The following is a 24,181-nucleotide window of genomic DNA, read 5'->3' as shown; positions in this document are numbered from 1 at the left end:
GAACAGGAAAGGGACCACTGAAATCACATCTCTTCACAGTATTATTATAATAATCGGGATAACGAGTCTTATCTCTCCTAGATCAGGGGTTCTTAGCATGGAGACTAGTATTTGGCTATTCAAACTATTTTGATGATTACACTTAAATATGGCTGGTTTCTTTTGTAATTCTATTTTTTTTAGTCATTTAGAGACATGATTCTAAGAAGAGCTTTATAAATTCCACCAGAATGCCAATCACAGATTAGAGGCCATTTAGTCCAACACCTTCATTTTGCACATGAGGAAACTGAATCCCGGGGAGGTCTTACATTCCTTTCTTTAGGTCACACAAGTAGTGAGATTTCTTCTTCTTCTTTTTTTTTTTAAGTTTTTATTTCAAAACATATGCATGGATAATTTTTCAACATTGACCCTTGCATAACCAAGTAGTAAGACTCTAAAAAACCTTAGAAATCATTCAGTCCAGTTCTGAATTTAGAGAAAAGGAAATCTGGGCTCAGAGAGAAGAAATAACTGGACCAATGTACCCAGGGAAATAGTGTCAGAGTAAAGGCTTGGCTCTGTATTCTGTTTTAGAGCTCCTGCTGCCCACCCCCTCATCCTCCCAGAAGGCTTGTTTTGGTTTCCTAGAAGCAATTCACTCATGTTGGCATTTCCTTGTAAACCTAGATCTCTTGGAAAGAAATTATCACTATAAAGTTAAAATTCATTCCAACATTGGGCCACTAGGTGGCATCTTTCCACAGCTTGACCAACAGGAACCTAGAAATACTCCATGAATAAACTAGTATCAATGAGAACATTAAAAAAGACAAAGACATTTTTTAAAAAACCAAAACGCTGGCACCATATGCTATTGAGAAAGTGTTTGTTGAAGTGACTGCTCCCTTAGGGAAAAATATAATTGGGTTTGCACTTAGAAATTTTTTAGAGAAGTCAACTGAAATAAAGAAATTTTTTTTGGCTTGAATTTTAAGTTGAATTGATGAAGGCTAATATCTTTTACATCTAATATGAAAAGGGGAGCAATATGATCCTTGGGACTCACCTCTATATGATGGGAAAACTTCTCTGGAAAAAAAGGAAAATGTTTATCATTCAGTTCAACAAATATTTATTGATGCTATTTTTGTCATCCTGATATAGGAGAAACTGACATTCTCCCTGATGGGAAGAAATGACCAATGATTTTATGGTCCCCTGTGGTCTGAATCTGTCTCAGAATTGTGTCCCAGGGACAGATAGTTGCTGCATAATATTGTGTTCATCACACACAAAAAAAGCTTCCAAATTACTCTTCCCAGTAAAATTTGGTTTCTAATGGAGGAAAGAGAGGTCCTTATTACTCAGCTGCCATATATAGCTGGGAGCTCTCTGGCACAGTAAACCCATATGAAGACAGATGGCAGGACTAAGCTGGTAGAGAAACGAGGCTAGCTTTATGAGCCTGTTACCCTTAAAATTTGAGGAAACTACATATTTCCTAGAGACAGGAACATGTTCTACAACATCAAATGCCACCACAAAAAATCCCCACTTGTGTTCTAAGAGTTTCTTTGTACTAAATTGGTATCTTGGAACTCAGAGTACATTTTTTTACGTAAATAATGTTATGAATGGTGGTTAGGTTTCCAAGCCAACCTACAAAATTTAGTCCATAATGTCACTAAAATACTCCAAGGGAAACAAACAAAACAAAACAAAACTAAAAAGTAGAAAAGTACTTCTGTGATGTTAGTCATTAAATATAGAACAACAAACATTTCATTTTAAAAAGCAGTTGTCCCATGCTAATGTTTGAAGGAAAACAAAATAATTAGAGAAAGGAGAGAAGATAGGACTCTTAAGTGGCATATCTGAAAGGGATTATGGATGCTTTTGAAGCTTTTAGAGATAAATGGCATGGATTATTTATTAGGTCTAATTCAAATTTTCTTTTATTTTGGGGGGTACAGATGAGATATTCATGTATTTGAGTGCCAAATCAATTCAGGAACTGTACTAGATTCTGTGGGAAAAATAAATAAATACTCTTCAGGGGCTTAAAATTTTAGAGAGGAGATATAAACATCTATATGTATACATATATGTATATATATATACATATATATGTGTGTGTGTGTGTTTATGTGTATATATATACATATTGGTGTGTATGTATATATTAGAGAATAATGTGTAGTTTAATAGAAGGAAAATATTATGGGAGTACAGAGGAAAAAATGGAAACAAAGTTGGAAGCATCAAAAGACTTTATATCTAAGTTTCTGTTGAATTGAGTCCTGAAGGGTAAGATTTCCAAGATCTTAGCAAAGGCATTCCAAGAATATGAGCAAAAGCAAAGAGGCTAAAAGGCAAAGGGGTATGGTCAAGGAACAGCAAGTAATTCTGTTTAACTGAAAAGTTTTTTAGGTTGTTTTTCTTTTATAAATTTTTGTCACAGTATATATGCATGAGTAATTTTTTTTTATAACATTATCCCTTGTATTCATTTTTCCAAAATTTCCCCTCCCTCCCTCTACTCCCTCCCCTAGATGACAGGTAATCCCATACATTTTACATGTGTTACAGTATAACCTAGATACAATATATGTGTGTAAATACATTTTCTTGTTGCACATTAAGTATTAGATTCCGAAGGTATAAGTAACCTGGGGAGATAGACAGTAGTGCTAACAATTTACATTCACTTCCCAGTGTTCCTTCTCTGGGTGTAGTTGTTTCTGTCCATCATTGATCAACTGGAAGTGAGTTGGATCTTCTTTATGTTGAAGATTTCCACTTCCATCAGAATACATCCTCATACAGTATTGTTGTTGAAGTGTACAGTGATCTTCTGGTTCTGCTCATTTCACTCAGCATCAGTTGATGTAAGTCTCTCCAAGCCTCTCTGTATTCCTTCTGCTGGTCATTTTAACTGAAAAAGGTTTAAAAAAAAAAAAAAAAAAAGTATTTCTTCCACATCATGGGGGTTAGGAATATGGCACCCCCCCAAATCTAGAAAATCCATGTAAAATGTTTTTGGTCCTCCTTTTGTATCAGAGAAGGTCTGGTTTTTTTCTTTTTCTTTTTTCTTTTTTCTTTTTTCTTTTTTTTTTTTTTTTTTTTAATGTGGCATATATAATACCTTATAAAAGTTGGGCTGATATTATACAATAATATACATACATTTTATTTATTTCTGAGTTTCTAAACTTTTTCTGTGTCATCTGCTGACCTTTTTGTGCCATCTGCAGCTTTTGCAAAAGTCCCCACAAAATACCATTTAATTTCTTATGCTGACCTACAATTTATAGAAACCACCAATGGGGAAAGTCTCAGTGTAGAAGAGATAACTGTAGAAAGGAGAGATAAGTCTGAAAAGGAAAGATTGAGATCAGGTTATGGGGGACTTTGAATGTTCATTTTAAGGACTTTGAAATTCTTCTTGGTGACAATGGGCAATCATGGAAGGTTTTTAGATGAGGAATTACATAAACAGAATTGTGCTTTAATGAAATGATTCTGAAAGGAATGTATCAGGCAGACTGGGAGGATTAAAAAAAGAAAAGACTAAAGGCAGGGAGAAAGGCAATTGTAATCACTCAGGTGTGAAATTATGATGACCTGAAATAAGATACCAGCAGTAGGAATGCAAAGGAAAAATAATGGGCAAAACGCTATACAGATCTAATTTGTAAGACTTGATGACTAAAAGAAAAGAGAAGAGTAAAAAGAGACAAATAAGTATGGAACAAGGGAAGGGAAAGAGGTTTTTTCCTAAGGCAAGTAAATGAGAATTAAAAGGGCAAACAGAACCAGCAAATTTATCCACATTCACAGCAATATTGTAATGCTGATTAACTGTGAAAGACTTTGCTACTCTGATCAGTACAATGATCCATGATAATTTCAAATCACTCATGGTGAAAAATGTTATCCATTTCCAGAGAGAGAGAACTGATAAACTCTAAATACAGATTAAAGTATATTTAAATATTTTTCTTTATCACTATTTGTTTATTTTACTTTTTTCCCAATATGGCACAAATGGAAAAATGATTTCCATTACTTTCACATGTCTTGAGAGTATCAAATTGCTTGCCCTCTTGATGACTGGGTAAGGGACTGGAAATTATAAATTCCATGAGGGCAAAAAATTGTCTTTTTCCTCTTTTGAATCCCCAGAGCTTAGCATAATGCCTGGATCATAATGCATGCTTAATATTAATGTTTATCCAATTGAAGTAAAAAAAATTTAGAATTCAATTTAATTTTTTTAAATGAAAAAATTAAAAATTAAAAAAAACTATCAAAACAAAAAAAGAAAAAAGGTAGATTGGACATAATATATCTGTCCTTATGAGAAAATTGTCTTAGATAGAATTAACTAAACAGTGAGAGGTGAGAGCTGTTACAAAATGGGGGTAGAGGAGTCAGCAATAAATTTCAGAGAAAGGGAAACTGAGTAGTAACGGGGAGTCAGACATGTAGGCTGCCTTACCTGAAGTTGTGAAAGCCAGGGGAGGGATGGTTAGAAGGGCAAGAGATAGATGTAGACTTAGCCCGAGGGGAGGAAGGGAAAAAGGGGAGGCAGTTTCTGAATATGGCTTTTTCATAAAGGGTAGATGTTCACAAGTTGGGTAACTCATGGGTTTACCCATAAATATTTCATAGAAGATGCTCTGCTTCTGATGATGATCCCTAATCAGCATGGGAACTGAATGACAAAAGTCAGCAGCCCTCAGTAAATCTGAATTAGTGGTTCTCAAAACATTCCCCCTAAGGAATCACCACAATATGATACATCCTCTCTCAGATACCATCCCATATAAGGCTTAGGAACACACACAACACAACACACACCACAACACACACACACACACAACGCACACACACATACCCCTTTTTTCCTCTCCCTCTATATTCTTTTCTCTTAGTGATTTCATCAGCTCCCATAAATTCCAATTATCATCTCTGTGCTGATGATTCTTAAATCTACTTATCTAACCCCTTAACACTCTACTAAGCCCTACTGCCTATCAGACATCTTCAATTAGATGTCTCACAGAAACATCTTAAATGTTCTGTTCTGTTAATGTTAAATGTTCAATGTCCAAAAACTGTATCCCTCGCCCCTCATTAGAAGCTTATTTTCTTTTTCCTCAAAACCTTTTGCCATTCCAAACTTTCCCTATTGTGGTGGAAGGTACCGCCATCTTCCCCACAGTCCACAACCTAGCTGACTTCCTCTACACCCTTATATCCAATGTGTTGCTAAGACAATGTCAATTTAGGTTTATAACCTGTCTGGTATGTGATTCCTTTTTCTCCTCCGACCTTGCACCCTGGAGCCCTCTTGGAAAAAGCAGAGGATCTTCAGAAAGCTCAGGGACTATTCATATCACCTACATCCCCATCCTGACTATTATCTCCGAGGATGGAATACAAAGGCTTCTCTTTGATATCCAAAAGCCTTTTGTAACCTGTCTCCTACCTTGCCAATCTTTTTATGTCTTCCATCAGACCACATCCCCTTTGATCAGGTGCCTCAAGTGTCCTTGCTGTTCTTGAGGAAGAAACTCCATCTCAAATAACTCTGGGTGTTTTCACTGGTTGTCCCCTCATGCATCAATGTTTTTCCTCCTCATCTTCTTCACCTCCTACTTTCCTTAATTGCCTTAAAGTTCCCACTAAAAACCCATCTTTTACAAGTTTTTCTTGATCCCTCTCATTGCTCTCCCTTATTGATTATTATGTTTGTACATAGCTATTTGCAAGTAGCCCCCCTCATTAAATTGTAAGACCCTTGAGAACAAGGACCATCTTTTACCTTTCTTTGTATTCCCAGAACATGGAGATACTGTTGAATCCTTTTTTATAGCTTTTTATTTACTCGATATATGCATGGGTAATTTTTCAGCATTGACAATTGCAAAACATTTTGTTCCAATTTTCCCCCTCCTTCCCCACATCCCCTGCCCTAGATGGCAGGCATTCCCATACATATTAAATATCTTATAGTATATCCTAGGTACAATATATATGTGTAGAACTGAATTTTGTTGTTGTTGTTGCAAAGGAAGAATTGGATTTGGAAGGTAAAAGTAATCTGGGGAGAAAAACAAAAAATGCTCACAGTTTACACTCATTTTCCAGTGTTCCTTTTCTGGGTGTAGCTGATTCTGTCCATCGTTGATCAATTGGAATTGGATTAGCTCTTCTCTATGTTGAAGATATCCACTTCCATCAGCATACATCCTCATACAGTATCATTGTTGAAGTGTATAATGATCCCCTAGTTCTGCTCGTTTCACTCAGCATCAGTTGATGTAAGTCTCTCCAAACCTCTCTGTATTCATCCTGCTGGTCATTTCTTACAAAACAATAATATTCCATAACATTCATATACCATAATTTACCCAACCATTCTCCAATTGATGGGCATCCGTTCATTTTCCAGTTTCTAGCCACTACAAAAAGGGCTGCCACAAACATTTTGTCACATAGAGGTCCCTTTCCCTTCTTTAGTATTTCTTTGGGATATAAGTAGTAGCATTGCTGGATCAAAGGGTATGCACTGTTTGATAACTTTTTGGGCATAATTCCAGATTGCTCGCCAGAATGGTTGGATCCTTCCACAACTCCACCAACAATGCATCAGTGTCCCAGCTTTTCCACAGCCCCTCCAACATTCATCATTATTTGTTCTTGTCATCTTAGCCGATCTGACAAGTGTGTAATGGTATCTCAGAGTTGTCTTAATTTGCATTTCTCTGATCAGTAGTGATTTGGACCACTTTCATATGAGTGGAAATAGTTTCAATTTCATCATCTGACAATTGTCTGTTCATATCCTTTGACCATCTATCAATTGGAGAATGGCTTGATTTCTTATAAATTAGAGTCAATTCTCTGTATATTTTGGAGATGAGGCCTTTGTCAGAACCTTTAACTGTAAAAATGTTTTCCCAATTTGTTACTTGCCATTGGAGATTCTTAATCAGGGAAGTGACGATAAAAGTAGTACCATAGAGCAGTGGCTAAAGCATTAAACCTGAGTTCAAATGTCACCTCAGATACTCATTAGCTATGTGACTTAGAGCAAATCACTTGTTCTTTCAGTGCCTCAGTTTCCTCATCTGTAAAATGAAAAGGCCTCCAAGCTTCCTTCCAACTTAGATTCTGTGACCCTAAGAAGATCTGGGCATATTTGTAACAATCAGAGGAGTCAGTGAGATTTCTACAAATCACATTCAAGAATTAGTACTCCTAAAAGCTTCTCTTTGGACACCATGTTCTATGATGTTTTGGGGGTCTTGTGTTTTGTTTTGTTTTGTTTTACTAATTTCACCCACACAAATGAAGCTTCCTGACTTTGTCCATAACTTTAAAAATCCAACTTTCAGTTTCACAAGAAGCATTATGTACCTACTATATGCTCACAATTGAGAGGAAGCTGATATTGATGGTAAGCAAGGCACTATGCTAACACTAGGGCTACAAAATCATAATAATCCAAATAAGGACTGTCACCATGGACTCTACATTTTACTGGAGGGGAGGAGGATATGGAGGGGTTCAAGATGTACCTGAGTAAGTAAATGCTAAATACATAGAAAACAATTCATAGTACTTTCTAAAGGGAGATGACTCTAAAAACTGAAGCAGGAAACATTTCTGACATGCTACAATTCCATTTCCATGTCTCATTAACAATCCAAATTAACACTGTTTTGATGATGTAGCTACAGTATGTTCCTTTGAAAGAGACATCCTGTGTAACATGTTTTTACAGGTCCCTGTCTATTGACCATTTGTGAATCTCTTGAACAAAGATGTTGTTTTAGCCAAATATTTTCGTATGGTCACTGTTAAATGTTCATAATACAATGTGACATGTTTTTCAGAATGTTGTATTAATGATGTTGGCTTTTTAAAATATTATTTTAAAGAGGAGTTCCTGTCTGTACAATAGAAGCACCTGCTTAAATGCTGTGGAATATTTTGAAAGAGAGAGGAAAGGTGGGGCTGGACCAGCAGGGATCCGAGGTATTTAGATTGGGACGAGCTAGCCAGATTCCTTTTTAGCCAAACCACTTGGCTCCTGGTTCGTAACTAGGTTTCTAGTGAATCTTCACCCAGAGGATCTGCTTAATACTTAGTGGTCTCAGGTGTTTAAAAGGTGAGGCTCTGCAAGAGTTTATCCAGCTCTGCATTCAAGGAAAGGACTCTGAGTTCCAAGTTCTGTGCATCAGAAAAGTAATGTACCTCCCTCTGTGAACCACCATATCACCATATCTTTATTTTTATTAAAGCTTTTTATTTACAAAACATATGCATGGGTAATTTTTCAACATTGACTCTTGCAAAGCGTTCTGTTCCAAATTTTCCCCTCCTTCGTCCCACCCCCACTCCCAATGGCAGGTATTCTAATACATGTTAAAATATATGTTAAATCCAATATATCCATACATATTTATATAGTTATCTTGCTGCACAAGAAAAATCAGATCATGAAGGAAAAAAAAAACTGGGAAAGAAAACAAAAAGGAAGCAAATAACAACAGAAAGAGTGAGAATGTTGTGTTGTGATCCACACTCGGTTCCCATGGTTCTCTCTCTGGGTGTAGATGACTCTCTTCATCACTGAACAATTGGAACTGACCTGAATCAACTCATTGTTGAAGAGAGCCACGTTCATCAGAACTGATCGTTGTATAGTCTTGTTGTTGCCGTGTACAATGGTCCTGCTCATTTCACTCAGCATCAGCCATGTCAGTCCCTCCCAGCCTCTCTGAAATCATCCTGCTGTATTTCACCACATCTCATAATGCACCTGATGGATCTCTTCACATTTGGTCCTTATTCTCTATGTCTCTTGGACACAATTTGTAGAGATGGAAGGTGTGATGTCACAGAATTGAAACTTATCAGGCTTGTAGAATTTAGAATTGAAAGGGAACTGAGAGCTCATCTATTACAAGTGGCTCATTCTATAGATACGGAAACTGAAGCAGAATAGAATAGGTACAGACAGCAGGTAGTACTGAAAGCAAATTTTAGCAGTTTTTACTTGGTGCCTGGTTGTAGTAATGTTTACCTGCTATTTTCATTAGCAAAAATAGAAGCACATAAGATTCACAAGAGTCACAGTAACAAAGTTTATAATAAGGCAATATTAGACAAGCCAGTGGGAAGCTAGGGACCAACTCAATTGTTGTTTCAATGGAGTTTGTTTTGGGGGGTTAGAATGTTGCAAGCAGTTAGGGCCATCCCTTTGGTCCAGCCCTTAGTCATCAAAAAACAAAACAAAAACAAAATCCCACCATTTTGTCTAATTGTCTAGGGAACATGAACTAGGAAACCAACAGTAAGTAATCCCTAAAATCTATGGATGTAAAGCCAAACTTTGAACACTATTTGGGCACTCCAGGTATAATAAAGTACATTCTTTTTCATGAAAGTACTGAAATCAAAGCTGTGTCACTATCTCTAATCTAAACCAGGACCCAGAAGTCAGATGTGCCTTGATTGCACAAACCTCAGTTATTTAGTCTAGTTCAGTTTATTAAATATTTTAATAAACAATAATTTAATTTAATTATTAATAATAAATAATAATTTAGTAATAATAAATTAATTAATATTAAATATTAAAATTTTTCAGTCTCACTGGTATTTTCAGAATTGATTAATAGTTAGCATCATCTATAATTGCATTTTATAAATAAAATTGATTAACTTGGTCCTTGGTCTGGTTTTATATTACTGTTAAAAATAATATCCATCTGAGTAATAAGCTATATTACATCATTTTATGAAGCAGGAAAAAAAAAGTCATACAGTTTGCACACATTTCTGATTGTGCATCTCACTATTGGGGAAAAAAAAAAAAAGGTAGCTATTCAATCATAGAAACTCTGTGAAACAAACCAGTACTCATCTACTCCATAATCCTCAGGACCTAAATCAGAAGGTAGAGTCATGTGTTCTGGGCTAATCTGGAATGCAGCTGGGACTGGTTTTAGTAGAATAGTCTATGACAGCCATAAGCCCTGCTTGGCACAACCCTGAGATAAACAATTCCAACACAGAAGGTGAATGCTGACTCCCAACTTCTTTGTCATCAGAGCCCTCATTTTAAATGATACAATCATCTTCCAGTGTCTTGACGATTTATAATTTCATGTATCTTACTATCAAGAAGACAGAATGCATTAGTCAACAGTTATTATAATCCTCTGCAAAACTGTAACATCTCCCTGAAAAATCACCATTGCTATAAATTTGAAAAAAAAATTAAAAGTATCATTTTTTAAAAATATATTTTATTGTTTTCTTTTTTTAGTCATACACATGTCTTAATTTTTAAATACATATTTGTTTATGAATAATGTTGGGAGAGAAAAATCAGATCAAAAGGGAAAAAACACGAGAGAAAAAAACAGAAAAAAGTGAACATAGCATGTGTTGATTTGTTGATTTATATTCAATCTCCGTAGTTCTCTTTCTGGATGCAGACAGTTTTTTATCCAAAGTTTATTAGGATTATTTTGGACATTTACTTCTTTAAAAAAAAAAAAAAAAACTAACTGGATTATAGTGGAAAGAATACATACAGCATATAGAATAGAAATCCGTTTGTGCCCCAAGTCTACTACTTCCTAGAGTGTGTCTTTAGTCAAATTATTTAACCTCTTTGGAGCCAAATAAAGGGATCTCCTTCAAAGGTCAGACCCACTTATCTATCAAAAGGAAATGATGATACATGTCTCACTTCAAGCAATGGGATCCAGAAAGCATATGCAAAAAGATTAGTGTGGGATTCCTTCCTCCTCTCCCCATCTCCACCAAGGATCATGTTAATCAAGATCCTACCAGAAGGTACAGAACAGGGAAAATGTCCAGGCTATTTCAGAAACTCTTCCCCTAATCCCCTAAACTGACCTTCCTTTGCCCAGGGGATGGGAAGGCAAAGCCAGTGAGAGCAGAGTAAAATCCCTTCCCCACATTTCAGCTTTCCTCCTGCTCAGCTCCCACCAGGTTATCTTCTTCTTAATGGCTGTGGGCTTAAGAACTTTCAGGCTTCAGATTACAAACTCAATATCAGCATGTAGTCACTATCTTTCTAATAAGCTGGAGGGTCACTGGGCCTAGCCCTTGAGTCTCTTGAGGCTGCCATCTCCCTTTCTACTGAATATTTCAGACTTTCCCAGAATTGACCTCTGCCCTAAAAATGTACCTCAGGAACCTCTGGGCCTTTCCATCTGCTCTACAATTGAATTCTCCTTTATGTGATGTCTTCCTCAATTAGAATTTAATTCTTTGACAGCCAGTTCCATTATATTATTTTCTATTATAAATCTTGGCTCTTAACATAATATGAGGCACATAATAAAGTACGTTAAATAGTTGATATGGTTAATAATATGTTAAATAGTTAAAATAGTTAATAAATGCATTTCCATGTCACTCATTTCATTTGGGAAATTTGAGAGTTCTTTTTGGATAATTAAATCAGTTTATATATAAAGTAGTATATGAACTATTACGAAAACAGAAGGGGTAAACACAAACATAGCCATATTTTCTCTATTCCACGTTGAAGCTTTAGAAACAGCAAAACATCCCGCTTTGTACACAACTTTCTCAGTTGGAATTGTTTGCAAATATTCTGTACACCCAACATTTGCTTTTATAGAAACTTATTTTTAGACATCAACAATACAGTGTTGCCCTTCTAAAAACACCATAGCTCCAAACTTCTGTTTTAAGGAGATATGGATAAACTGCAGTGATTTGGATATCCTATCAAGTTCATTAAAATTGGATTCAAACTGCACTGAGACCAAGCTGGTACTAGCTCATATACGTTCCCTTTCCTGGTGCTCCTTCAGAGCAAATGCACACATTGACAAGTTAGCTGATAGGAACAAAGGATACAGTCTGTGGCCATTGAAGAGAGATAAGCTAATTTATCCAATGTGATTATTAAATCTGTTACCCTGGCCTCATTAGCACCCTGCTCTAGTTGTTATTCACAGCTATGTAATGTGTTATATGAGATACCAGAAAGTCCCAATATTAGACCTGTTAAAATAAATTTGTAGAAAACAGAATTATTCCAAACTAGCCTATTCATACAACTTTTAAAGGAAGTCATCTTTGAAACTATAATGAAAGCATTTTCCATGAATCAAATTAGGATTATTAGCAATGTATCATTAGTGATTGGTGATTTAGAGATCTCATAAGCTCCCATGGCTTCAGATGACCCTTCAATCTATATATCCAACCATAATCTCTCTTCCAAGTTCCAGGCCTGTAACAATTTGCTAAGTATCTCCACCTGTCATTTCAAACCAAAATGGAGTCCTTTTCCTTCCTCCTCTAAACCCACCTTTCCAGTAAAGTTTTGTCTTACTATTAAAGGTACCACCGTACTTCCAGTCCTTCACTATTCCACACAACTTCTTAATGACATTCAATTCTTCCCATTCTCTCACCCTCAAATTGAGTCATTTGTCAAGTCTCATCACAATGTCTCTTGCAGTCATCCCTTTCTCTCCACTTTCAGAACCACCATGCTACTTGGGTTATTACATCAGCTCTCTAATAGGTTTCCCTGTTCCAGTCTCAGCTCTTTCCAATTCATTTTCTACCTTCTACCAAAGTAATTTTCTTTCTTTCCAGTCTGTTTCTCCCTTCTGTTTAATTCTGAACCAAACTCTCTCTTTCTATACTGTTCCATATAGGTATGTTTATGGGCAAGCTCTATAGGTTATCATAATCTGGGCAACAGATATTTTTCATCTGTTTGGACTTTCCTGTATGCATGGATAGACAAATCAAACTATTTTGAATGGTTACCAAGCTGTCTTAGGAAGCTCTTGTTCTAGGGCTTGACATTCCCACCATCATGTCATCTAAAAGCACATGGAGAACTTCAGATTTCATAAGGAATCCCTTTTATTGTCATTATTGATATAGGATTGTGAGACATGAAATTCTCAAAGAAATTAAATGTAAATATCATAGAAAGCAATGGAAAAATACATAGTGAGAATGAGCAGGGTGCACCATACAACCAATGAGTGATCAATTAAAAAGTATTTCTTTTACTAAGTTCTTTCTCTGTGATAAATATTGCACTAATTTCCTTGGATACAAATAAGAACAAATAAAAGTTCCTGCCTTAAGGGACTGGGCCACATGTCCAGCACGAAGTACTGAATTAAGTGTTGGGGAAAAAGGGAATTTAGAAAACAGAAGTGAGGAGAGAGAATTTCAAGCAGATAAAAAGTCACAGAGATGAAAAATGGAGCATCTTATACGGCAAATAGTAAATAAACTCTCTAGATTATTTTTATGTAGAGGGCAATAATATGTAAGAAGACTGGAAAGATAGGGAAGGACCAGGTGGTGCAAAGTTTTAAGGAACAGCTGAGGTGTTCTAGTGAAGTTTTAGTAAAGGGATAACATGGTAAGAATTGAGCCTTCGGAAACTGAAGTAAAGAAAGCTTATTAAGTTAGGGAGACCACATAGGAAACAACTGCATCCATTAGTCCTGGTGAGATGATTGGGTGATGATCATGTAAAGAGAATTTATCTGGAAGATGTTATGGAGAAAGAAATAAGACTTCCTAACAGATTAAGGGGTCTTTCTCCTATTCTCCTTATTTTGACTCTTTGTGAATAATTAAATTGTCCTTTCTTGAATCTGTATTCTTTTTTTTTTTTTTTTTTCATATTGCTATTTACACCAGGCCAAGACTTATCTCCTTGAATCACTTCTAACATTCATCAACTTAGAAACTACACACAAGTTGGAGAAAATCATGCAATCATTCTGATTGGGTCCACTACAAATTAACATTGCATAACTTCAGCAGGGTTCTCACTGCAATCCTCCCTTAATAACTGACTATCCCACTTTCTGTAGTAACTCTTCCCAACCTTTTCATCCCTCCTCAAACCTCCCATAGCTCCTCCCTCTGCTGAGAATCTTGCCTCATACTTGACAGACATTGATTGCCAGCTTTCTCTTCTTTTATCACCCAGGTCCCTTCTGCTATTTTCTTCACCTTCACCCCTGTCTCACATGATGAAGTATCCTTACTCCAAACCAAGGCTAACTCCTCTACTTGTTCAAATGATCCTATTTCATTGTCTTCTCCAACAGATTGCCTCCACTGTCATCCCTACTCTTTCACTTTTCATCTCATCCTCTTCATAGGCTCATTTCCTATTTTCTACAAACTTGCCCGTGTCTCCCCATTCTGAAAAATCTTTATGTGATCTTTCTATCCCCATTATCCTGCTATTTCTCTTCTTCACTTTATAGTTAATTTCTTTGTAAAGACCGTTTACAATCGGTCCCCACATGCTCTCTCTTCCTCCCCCTCTCTTCTTAACACCTTTCAACATGTTTCCCAACTTTATTATTCTTCTAAACTTCTCTTTAAAGTCACTAATGATCTCTTACTTACTAAGTCGGGAGGCTTTTCCCAATCCTCATTCTTCTTCACCTCTCTGCAGTTGTTTGCGCTGTTTAATCACTCTCTTCTTTAGGTTCTTCCCCAGTCCTATCTGACTTTCATTCTCTGTCCCTCTAACCCTCTGTCTTCCAGATAACACCCTAAAACCGAAAGTGTCCCTCAGGACACTCTTCTCTTCTTCCTTTTTACTATTTCACTTGATCTCATTAACTCCCATAGATTTACTTACATAGATTTTCTCTATCCTTTCCTGCCCCAATCTCTCTACTGACAGTAATCTCACATCTCCAACTGCCTTTTAGTTATCTCAACTAGAGATCCAGTAGACATCAATATGTCCAAAACAATTTTCTTTCTCCCATCACCTCCCCTCCTCCTTCTCTATTAAATTACCATAACCTAGCTCACTCCTACATTTCTTCATATACCTTACTCCTATTATATTCTGCTTTTTACAGAGGAGACGGAAGTGAACAGAGGTTAAGTGACTTCCTATAGCCATGTAGCCAAGTCAGTGTTTGAAGACTATTTTGAATTCAAGTCTTCCTGATTCCAGATCAGCAATCACTATACCACATAGGTATCCTAAGATAACTGAAGCTTGGGCCAACCAGGTGGCGCAGTGGATAGAGCACCAGCCTTGAATTCAGGAGGACCGGAGTTCAAATCTGATCTTAGATACTTAACACCTCCTACCCATGTGACCTTGGGCAAGTCACTTCGTCAAAAAGAAAAAAAAAATAGCTTCAGCTCAAAGTTTATGGAGGGTCCTAGGTTGGAAATATTGTTTTTTTTACTTGTTGATGTAAAGTATCAGATTCACTAACAACACATTTATGAAGTATGTACTTCATACATGTGCTGCTAATGCAAAGATGAAAAATAATGCAGTCTCTGAACTCAAAGAGTTTTCAATCTGATAAGAAGAGGAAGACATTTACATACATAAGTGTGATACGGCCTAGATTGGGATCAGAGATAAGGAAAGCTAAAGGCAAAGTGTTATAAAAACTTGAGGAAAGCAAGATTACTTTCAGTGGGACCCAATAGGGAAGGCTGAAGTAAAACATGTCATAGTCATATTTAATCCTGGAGATAACAGCATGTCACCAGTCTTTATTAAGCAGGGGCCTGAAAATGATCTGATAGGAAAATCACTTCTAATGGCTGAGTAAAAGGCTCTAATAGTGGTCAAAATAAGATGAGTATTCCCTTAAGGGTCAAGGCGTGGGTGGCAGGAAATACTAACCAGATAAAATAAAAGAATGTCAAATCTGCATGAGTGAGATATCTGTCCTTTTGATCTTTCTTTTTGAGGAAAGGAGAGAAGAGGAAAGTTCCCCTGTTCAAATTAAAATTTTTGGTCCCAGCCTCTGAATTGGGCCAGGAAAGAAATGGCATTCTGCTCTCCTCTCCCTCTCAGCCTCGGGACATAGCCATGCAGGGAAAGCGCTTTATTCCTTGCTGCAACTTTTCTCCTAGACTCACGAGCTATCACTGAAGTCCTCTGGAGGACTCTGAATCATCGCATTTTTAACGTGTTTCCTCAGACCTCAAGCACTGTCAGCATGTCCTTCCACATGGCCAAAGCAGGAAAGATGAGCCACCTCTGGACTGGAAACGAGCAGAGGCATGTGCGGACTTGTGGGGGTGTGTGTGTGCATAAAGAAATCAGGGAAGAGAAGGAAGGGAGAAAATTACAGATGAGTCACAGTATCATGATACCCTCCAAATTCACTGTGACTCATCTGGGATCTTTTGCCCTAGCTCTTCCCCCCTCATTACTCTGATGCTCTCTGCACTGAGTCTGAGCTCCTGTCAGGACCAGATGCACCAATTAGCCCCTCACCACACGGTAATTATTACACTCTTGTTATCATTATTACTAAAGATGCATCTAGCGGTGCCTTTTGTCCTGCCAGTAGTGTAAATTCTACAAAGGGTTAGATTACAGAGTAGAAGGCAGAGCTACATCAGCAATGAAAGTCACACCCAGGTAAGGAGAGGATGTGAATTTCAACAGTGACAATAAATGGATTCATCTTCCATGGAATTCAGACCAAGGTCCAGACGTTTACTTATTCCTCTCCTACCTGACCCATAAGGAGCAAATTGTCACGTTTGGGTCCTTTATTACATAGCATCTTCTGAAGAAAAAAAGTGGAAAGTCAACTTGGAGGGGTGGAAGAGCCCACTGGATTTGAAATTACAGAATCTAAAAGAGTTTGAATCCTGGATCAGCTACTTATTACTTGTGTGATCTTAAGTTCCTAGAATCTTCACATATAAAGAGGATGGACTCTAACTTTAAATCCCACAAACCTAATTTGATTTCACCTCTCTCATCTAGTAAATCCTATTTATTGCTTGAACCACAATAACTTTAAAATTTTTTTCTTTGATTTTTAAAAATTATTTAATTTGCTCCCTTATCATTTTTATTTCTGAATATTTTCTTTCTCTCATCCCTACTCAGCAAAGTCATTTCTTATAAGAATGAAAAAGAAAGGAACAAAGTTTTATAGAACCACCCAACATATCACCTGAGTCTGATTCTATATACAATATTCCACTTTCTCACTTCTCAAAAGAAAAACCCAAAATCATATATATGACTATAATGACTAATGTATATAATGTGTATACACACACACACACACACACATATATATATATATATAAAATGTATAATGACCCCTTCCTCCTCATGGGAGTTAGGAGCCTAGCATCCCTGCAATCTGGAAAATGTATATTAGTTTTTTTTTTCCTTTTTTCTTTTATGAAATGTGTACAGTACTTTATTGAAAAATTAGATTGATATTATACAATCCTATATATGTGGTTCATATATTTCTGAGTTTCTAAATTTTTTTCTGATCTGCTGGCCTTCATGTGTCATCTGAGACTTCTGCAAAACTCTCCAAAAATTTCCATTTAATTGATTATGCTGACATGCAATATATTGAAACTGTGATGGGGAAAATCATGATATGGAAGGTATAACTGTAATTATGAAATATTCCATTTCTTCCATGGTAGCTTTCCAAGGAATCACTTGATTTTCTTTGTTTACAAACTTTAGTAGGAGTTATCAAATTTAATTTGAGAACATCTGCTGCCATGTTTACTGACTATTGATGAAATTCAGAATGTGAATATGAGTTACTAAGTGAAGTAATCATAGTGTGCAAGGTCCATTCAAATTCCAGCAGCTTCCTATTATTTCCAGGCTTATTTGATTTATAGAAGGAATATGAAGTCTTTTAGTCTAACAAAGCCATAAATTTATTCAAGTTCATCTCCATTTGGATTAATTTTAATTTATCTTCTATGTCCTCAGCTATGTATCATGAAACTCAAAAACCATCCTTTCTACTGCATATTGTCCAAAAGAATTTCTTCTGGAAGACAAAATTTAAATAAACATATTTTTTTGACACAAAAGACAAGTAAAGTGAAGAGTCTCCTTGTCATACTTGCCAGGTCAAAATCATTCAAGTATGTTGAACAGTTTTGTTCTATCTTAGTCCTTTTTTTAAAGTTATAGATAATACTCATTTTTTTCACATATTTCCATGTGAGGCATGTTGGAAAAGAAAAATCAGGAGAAAAGAGAAAAACCACAAAAAAGAAAAAAAAAAGTGAAAATAGTATGTTTGACCTGCAATCAGCTCCATTCAGATAGCAGTTTTCATCCAAAGTTTGTTGGAATTACCTTGGATCACTGAATTGCTGTTGCAGTTACTATATACAATGTTTTCCTGGTTCTGTTTACTTTACTAAGCATCAGTTCATATAAGTCTTTCTGGACTTTTCTGAAATAACCCTGTTCATTTCTTATAGAACAATAATATTCCATTACTTTTATAGACCATAATTTATTCCCTAATTGATGGGCATCTACTCATTTATCAATTCTTTCACAGCATGTTCTTGATGATGCAATTCTTTTGTAAGATTAGATTCATTCCCCAAGCCCAACTCCTTCCCCCAACCCCACCACCCCATTTTCTCTTTATTTGATCGTGTTGGAGTATAAGCCTAATAGAGATGTATTGCTGAATATGTACAATTCAGTTATCTAACCCTATGTCTAGATAATAATAATTAGTGATTTTACCTGTCCTGTCTTTAAACTCAATTAAATTAAACATGTATTATCTGCCTTGTCAATCTTTAAAATTAATTAAATTAAACATATATTTACAAAGTTCTACCTGTGTGTTGAATACTGGGCTAAGAACTAAAGGGTAGACAAAGTTTAGATAGCATACACTCCCTGTCCTGTGGAGAAACTTAGTCTTGTAAACCAAAGTGCAGTGAGGGATCTGATGAAGGAAGTCCATGTTGGGGACAGCCTAATAGAGAAGAAAGAGAATATTTACGGAGTCTGGATTCAAAGCACTTGAGTTGAAATTTGGCTCTATTAGAATGTGAATATGGGCAAATCTGGGTCTCAATTTTCTCCTCTGTAAAAACAAAAACAAAAACTTCTCTGAAAATTGAACTAAAATTTCAGGTCCTTTACAATTTGGAAAATAACAGAGGGAATAAGGAAAGGCCTCAGGGAGGAATGGGTAGCAAGTGAATTGAGAATGAGAGGCAATCCAACAGGGTAAGGGGAGAAAGGAAGAGGGAAAGATTTCAGGAGCGAACAACGGATCGTTTGCGTGTATTATGCTTGCAGGGAAGAAGTCAAGATGTCCAGTAGGGCTGAGGGAAGAGAGAGCAGCTGCAGAGGATGAGATGTAGAGGCAGAGGATGAGATGTAGCGGCAGAGGAGAAGGCTGGGAGTTTGGGCATGATGTGGACCCAATTGATACAGAACCTGGCAGAAAAGGGAAAAAAAATTGCTAGAGTAACAGTGGCAGGTGCAGAACTGTGGGGGTGTGGATCTGCTGATCCCTCAATTTTCCCCCCTGGCTCCAGCCAAGGGCATGGTGAGTGTCAGTTGTCAGCTGTGATTAGGAACTTTGAAGGAGACAAAAGACAAAAAAGCTGAAGACTTGGCAGGAGAAGGGGGAGAGAGGGGAAGATTACAGCCGGGAAAGGAAAAGAAAACAGATTTTGTTATTTGTCTATCTGTGTTTTTTAAAAGTAGAAGAAAGAATAAGAGACCTCAGAAAGCTCATAAAAAGGCAGGATAATATCTTTAATCTCTTTCTACTTTCCAGTCCTTCCTACATACTACTGTCAAAATAATATTCCTAATGCATATTCTGATCACTCTCCTGATTTAAAAATAAAAATAAAAATAACTTTTAATAGTTTTCTACTGTCTTTTTAACTAATGTTACCTCAACTCCCTAATTTATCATTTAAAATCCTTTGTGATCTACCTTCTCTACCTGCCTCTCCCTCTACTCTATTTCCTTCCCACATTTAAATATTTGAAGTCTCTTGAATATATACAATCCTTTTTTTGGATTCCATACTTTATGCATATGGCCTTCTATCTGAAATGCTCTTCTCCACAGCCTCTGCCTACTGAAATCCTACCCAACTCAATCATGCAGTGGAAAAGCCCAGGTCTCAAGTCAAGAGTCTCAGATTCTAATTTTGAGTCTGCTTTTAACTATGTGACTTTTACATAGATACTTCTCTCTGGGCCTTCTTCATCACCTGTAAAATGAGAGCTTTGGACCACATGACCTTCAAGGTCCTTTCTAAATCTAGCATTGTTTGGTTTTTATCAAATGCAATTCCTTCAAACCCAACTAAAAGACATTAAGTCAGATCAATAACAACCTCTGATGGCAGGAGACTGATGGCAGGTTAGTACAGAGTTGGTACAAAGATGGTAGACTACAAATAGAAAATGGTTCATATCTTCTCTGCTATAATCAATGTGTTGCTTCATTTTCTTGGCTATACTTCTTCGTTATAAAATATAGCTATATTGGGTGGGAGAATGACTACTGGGAAATGACAGAAAAATACATACACAAATATGTGCACGCATTTGTTTTAATTCTATTCCTTTCCTGGTCATCACCATTGGAAATGATCTTTTCCTCCTCTGTGTTCTTTGCCAAACTGTAAGTTCTTTAAAGACAAGGATTCATCTCCATACTTTTCCTATGTAGCCACTTTTCTGGACACCATCATCTCCAGAAACTCATCATTTCTGAACCTTACACCTCCTCAGATCATTTTCCTCCCTGGCTGCAGGGCTTTATTATGCCCTGTGCTGGGTGATTTCCTCTCTCTTTTCTATTTCTTTTTATGTATTGTCTCTTCAATTAGACTGTGAACTCTTTGGGGCAGGAACCATCTTTCTTTGTATCCTCAGTGCTTGCACTTTGTAGGTGTTTACTAAATGCTTATTAACTATTGACTAATAATGCACATGGCACTCTGCACAGTCCCCAGCACATGGTAAAAAGGGCATTTTTGTTGGATTACATAGAGTCTTATGTATCTATATGTAATTACAGGTAAGCACCAATATAACACTATTGTGAAATGGTGAAAAAGAAACAATATGTCAAACAATAGGGATGTCATTCAAGCAGTATTCTACCAGAAAAAAAAAAAAAAAAGATAAACCAGTCATACTGAAAGAGTAAATTATAACTGAGAAACAGCTCATGTTCTTCACTAGTGTCCACATAATGTCAAATGGTATTCAGGGAGGTCCTCAGTACATTGCGGACTCTCCTTTTTGGAGGATTTATGGCAGGGCATTGATAAGAGTCAAACAAAATGAAAAGGTCTAAAGTAGTTGCAATCTATATCACTGAACGGTATACTTAACACTGATAAGATCACAGATCCTTCAGGAAGGGGAAGGGAGAAAGCATTTATTAAGCACTTAAAATTTACAAATATTAAGAGCTTTATAAATATTTCATTTGATCTTTAAAAATATCCTGTCACATAGTAATATTGTGATCCCTATTTTACAGTTAAAGAAACTGAGATAGTCAGTGGTCAGGTGGCTTGTGCAGTCACATAGCTAATAAGTGACTGAGGTCAGATTTGAACTAATTAGCTTCCTGACTTTAAGGCCAGTATTCCATTCTACTATATCACCTGGCTACTTCTAATTATACATTATTCATCAAAATACAAAAATAGGAAAGGATAGCTAGATAGTTGGGATTGAATAGGTAGGAAAAATAAAAGAAAAAAATTTGATTGGAAATTAGAAAAATCAATAGGGAGACATTTATTTTTTAAAAAAGGTTTCAAGGCAATGAGGGCAGAAAAAGGTCAAGAAAATCAAGAAAATTATTACCAAAAAGCAAATGGGATTGGACTGAACTTTAGGTCTAAAGATCTTGATTTAAATACTATATACTATAGTCAAATTATTTACTTCTCTAAAACTTAGATTCCTGACAAATAAAAGAAATACTTGTACTATTTACCTCCAGATTTTTGGAGAGAAGAGTGCTTAGTGAATCTTAATGTCCTATATAAATGTCAGATGTAACACTCTTTCTAGGGTCATTCCCCCAATTTGTAAAACTTGCACTTACAGACTGACATCCATAGCTGACATTCTTCTTTGGTGCAAGAAATAATGCTTCTTGAAGCTTCTACTTTCCTCAGGTAATGATCTTTCCAAGTCCATCTGTCTTCCTAGTTGCATATGTTGTCTCTTATTAGTCTAGCTACTTTCATTCATTCTAAATGGATGTTCTGTCTGCTACTGGTCCAGTCTCTGATGAAATGGCCAGTGATAGATGGGAGATAGAGAGGGGAAAAGAGAAAGGGAAGAAAGACTCCTGCCCCGGCCCCTCACAATCTTTTTGGATCTCTAGCTTCATCACCTCAACCAGATTGGATCATTGCCAGACTATTTTTATGCATAGACCCAGAGCATTACTGATTCTTTCAATCATCAGATGTTTCTTTTGGGACATCATCAGCCTTTATCCAATGGCCAAATCTCTATTTTCTTTTATTAAGAGCATATTCATAGTGGAATTACAGGAAAATTCCTGTAAATTCTCAGTTTATAATTCTTTTGAGAAATATAAGTCCTCTGTGAAGACAATAATTTGAGTTCCCAACTTCTTACAAAGGATAAGAGATGGGGCCATATCAAAGGCTATCCTTGCATAAAAATGGAAATTATAGAGACAACAAAAGGATACAAAAACATTTTTCGGAAGCTATAGAAAAATAGAAGGATTAGGACTAAACAGATATGCCATATGGAATATTTTACATACCAAATAATTAGTCAAATTTAACAAAGCCCTGAGGCTGGAGAGACAAATAACAATTACCAAAGAGGAAAGTCTGGGAAGGAGACACATCATAATTACTATCTGTGCTATAGGAAAAGATTTTTAGAATCAATCCAAGTAGAATATATATTTTTTAAAAAGTGTGCATGCTTAAAATAAACAGTTCTGGAAAAAGGAGTCATTTCACTGATAAAGGCTCTTTAAGAGAACAAAAATGTAAAAGTTTATAAATTTCTACAATTCAATTCAAAAAATATTACATACCTATCCAGGACAGGCTATACAGAGCTACACAAAGGAAAATAAAATGTAGTCCCTTCCCTATCTGAATTTATATTCTATTATAACTTAAGCAAATTCAAAGTTGTTTTTTGGAAAGAAAATACTTTTAGCTGGATCAGGACCTCACCTGGAAAGTGGTATCTGGGAAACACCCTGAAGTAAACTAGAAACTCTTAAAGATAGGGAAGAAAAAGCAGTACATTCTGGACCTGGGAGACAACTCGTGCAAAGCCACATGACCTAGAAAAAAAGGCAAGAAGTGGACTGTCATGTAATAGTCAGTGGGTTGCTCTGGTGGCAATGCATATGATACACAAAATATGACTATAAAAGTCCATGGGAGCTATATTATAAGGATTTGGAAGGGGAGGGCAGAATTAAATGTCAGCCAGGAGTCAGGAGGACCTGACTCCAAACCCAGCCTTGGAGATTTATTAGCTGTGTGACCCTGAGAAGTCCCATAACCCTGTTTGCCCCATTTAACCCTGTTTGCCTCAATTCCTCCTTCCTCTGAAAAATAAACTGGAGAAGGAAACGGTCCAGTGTCTCGGCCAAGAAAATCCAAAAAGGAGTCACCCAAAAAAGTCCGATATGACTGAACAGTAGCAACAACTGAGAAATCAGGACAATTGACCTCTGGACCAGCGGGGCAGTAACTATTGCCAGTAACTCTGAAGAGAGTCCTGAGCTTTTTCCCCATTTGAAAACACAGCCGCCAATCTCTAAAAGGAGAACTTACCTAGCCCAGGCTTCCGAGGTACTTTCTCTGAATTGGTCCTCTTACTGCAAGAGAAAATTATAGGGTCAGGAGGAACAGCAGGGGAGCCAAGTGAGCCCTTTTTGTGGCAAAGCAAAGAAGGTTCGGAGAGCTCTGCTAGTTTTTCCTTATATAGTTGTATTTCTGAGGTCAGCTTTATGCAATAGAAGGCATTGCCCAATGCCAAAGTCTTCAGGGACTGGATGGCTAAGGGGCTTGGCCAGGGTTTATACTTTGTCACAAGGTTATCAGTTGCTGAACCCTTGATAGCACTTTCTTATCCCTTTGCATTTCTTTCTGGCAGTACCAAAGATAAATACATTCAGAAGAATAAGGAAAAGAACAGACTCAAAGGATAACACACATTATGTGAAAGATGAAAATTATACAAGTCATAAAAAATTTTATACAAGTAAATGGACCACAAAAATCTGAGTTTATTAAGCTTAATATACAA

At 36.5% G+C, this 24,181-nt stretch overlaps 1 long non-coding RNA gene across 2 annotated transcripts; it reads right to left on the bottom strand.

The window, feature by feature from the left end:
• Window positions 1-2,534: 2,534 nt before the first annotated feature.
• On the bottom strand, window positions 2,535-23,846 carry LOC141545173 (uncharacterized). 2 transcript variants are annotated; one of them, XR_012482916.1, is made up of 3 exons: window positions 23,707-23,846; window positions 23,095-23,207; window positions 2,535-2,920 (listed from the first exon to the last, which is right to left on the bottom strand). It is a non-coding gene; the product is annotated as an uncharacterized LOC141545173 (long non-coding RNA). The 2 variants fall into 2 exon arrangements; XR_012482917.1 differs by lacking the exon at window positions 2,535-2,920 and adding an exon at window positions 8,397-8,862.
• Window positions 23,847-24,181: the final 335 nt, after the last annotated feature.

This window comes from Sminthopsis crassicaudata, chromosome 5 (assembly GCF_048593235.1).
Source record: "Sminthopsis crassicaudata isolate SCR6 chromosome 5, ASM4859323v1, whole genome shotgun sequence".
Taxonomy (NCBI): Eukaryota; Metazoa; Chordata; class Mammalia; order Dasyuromorphia; family Dasyuridae; genus Sminthopsis; species Sminthopsis crassicaudata.
This window is presented reverse-complemented; position numbering and strand designations above follow the sequence as displayed.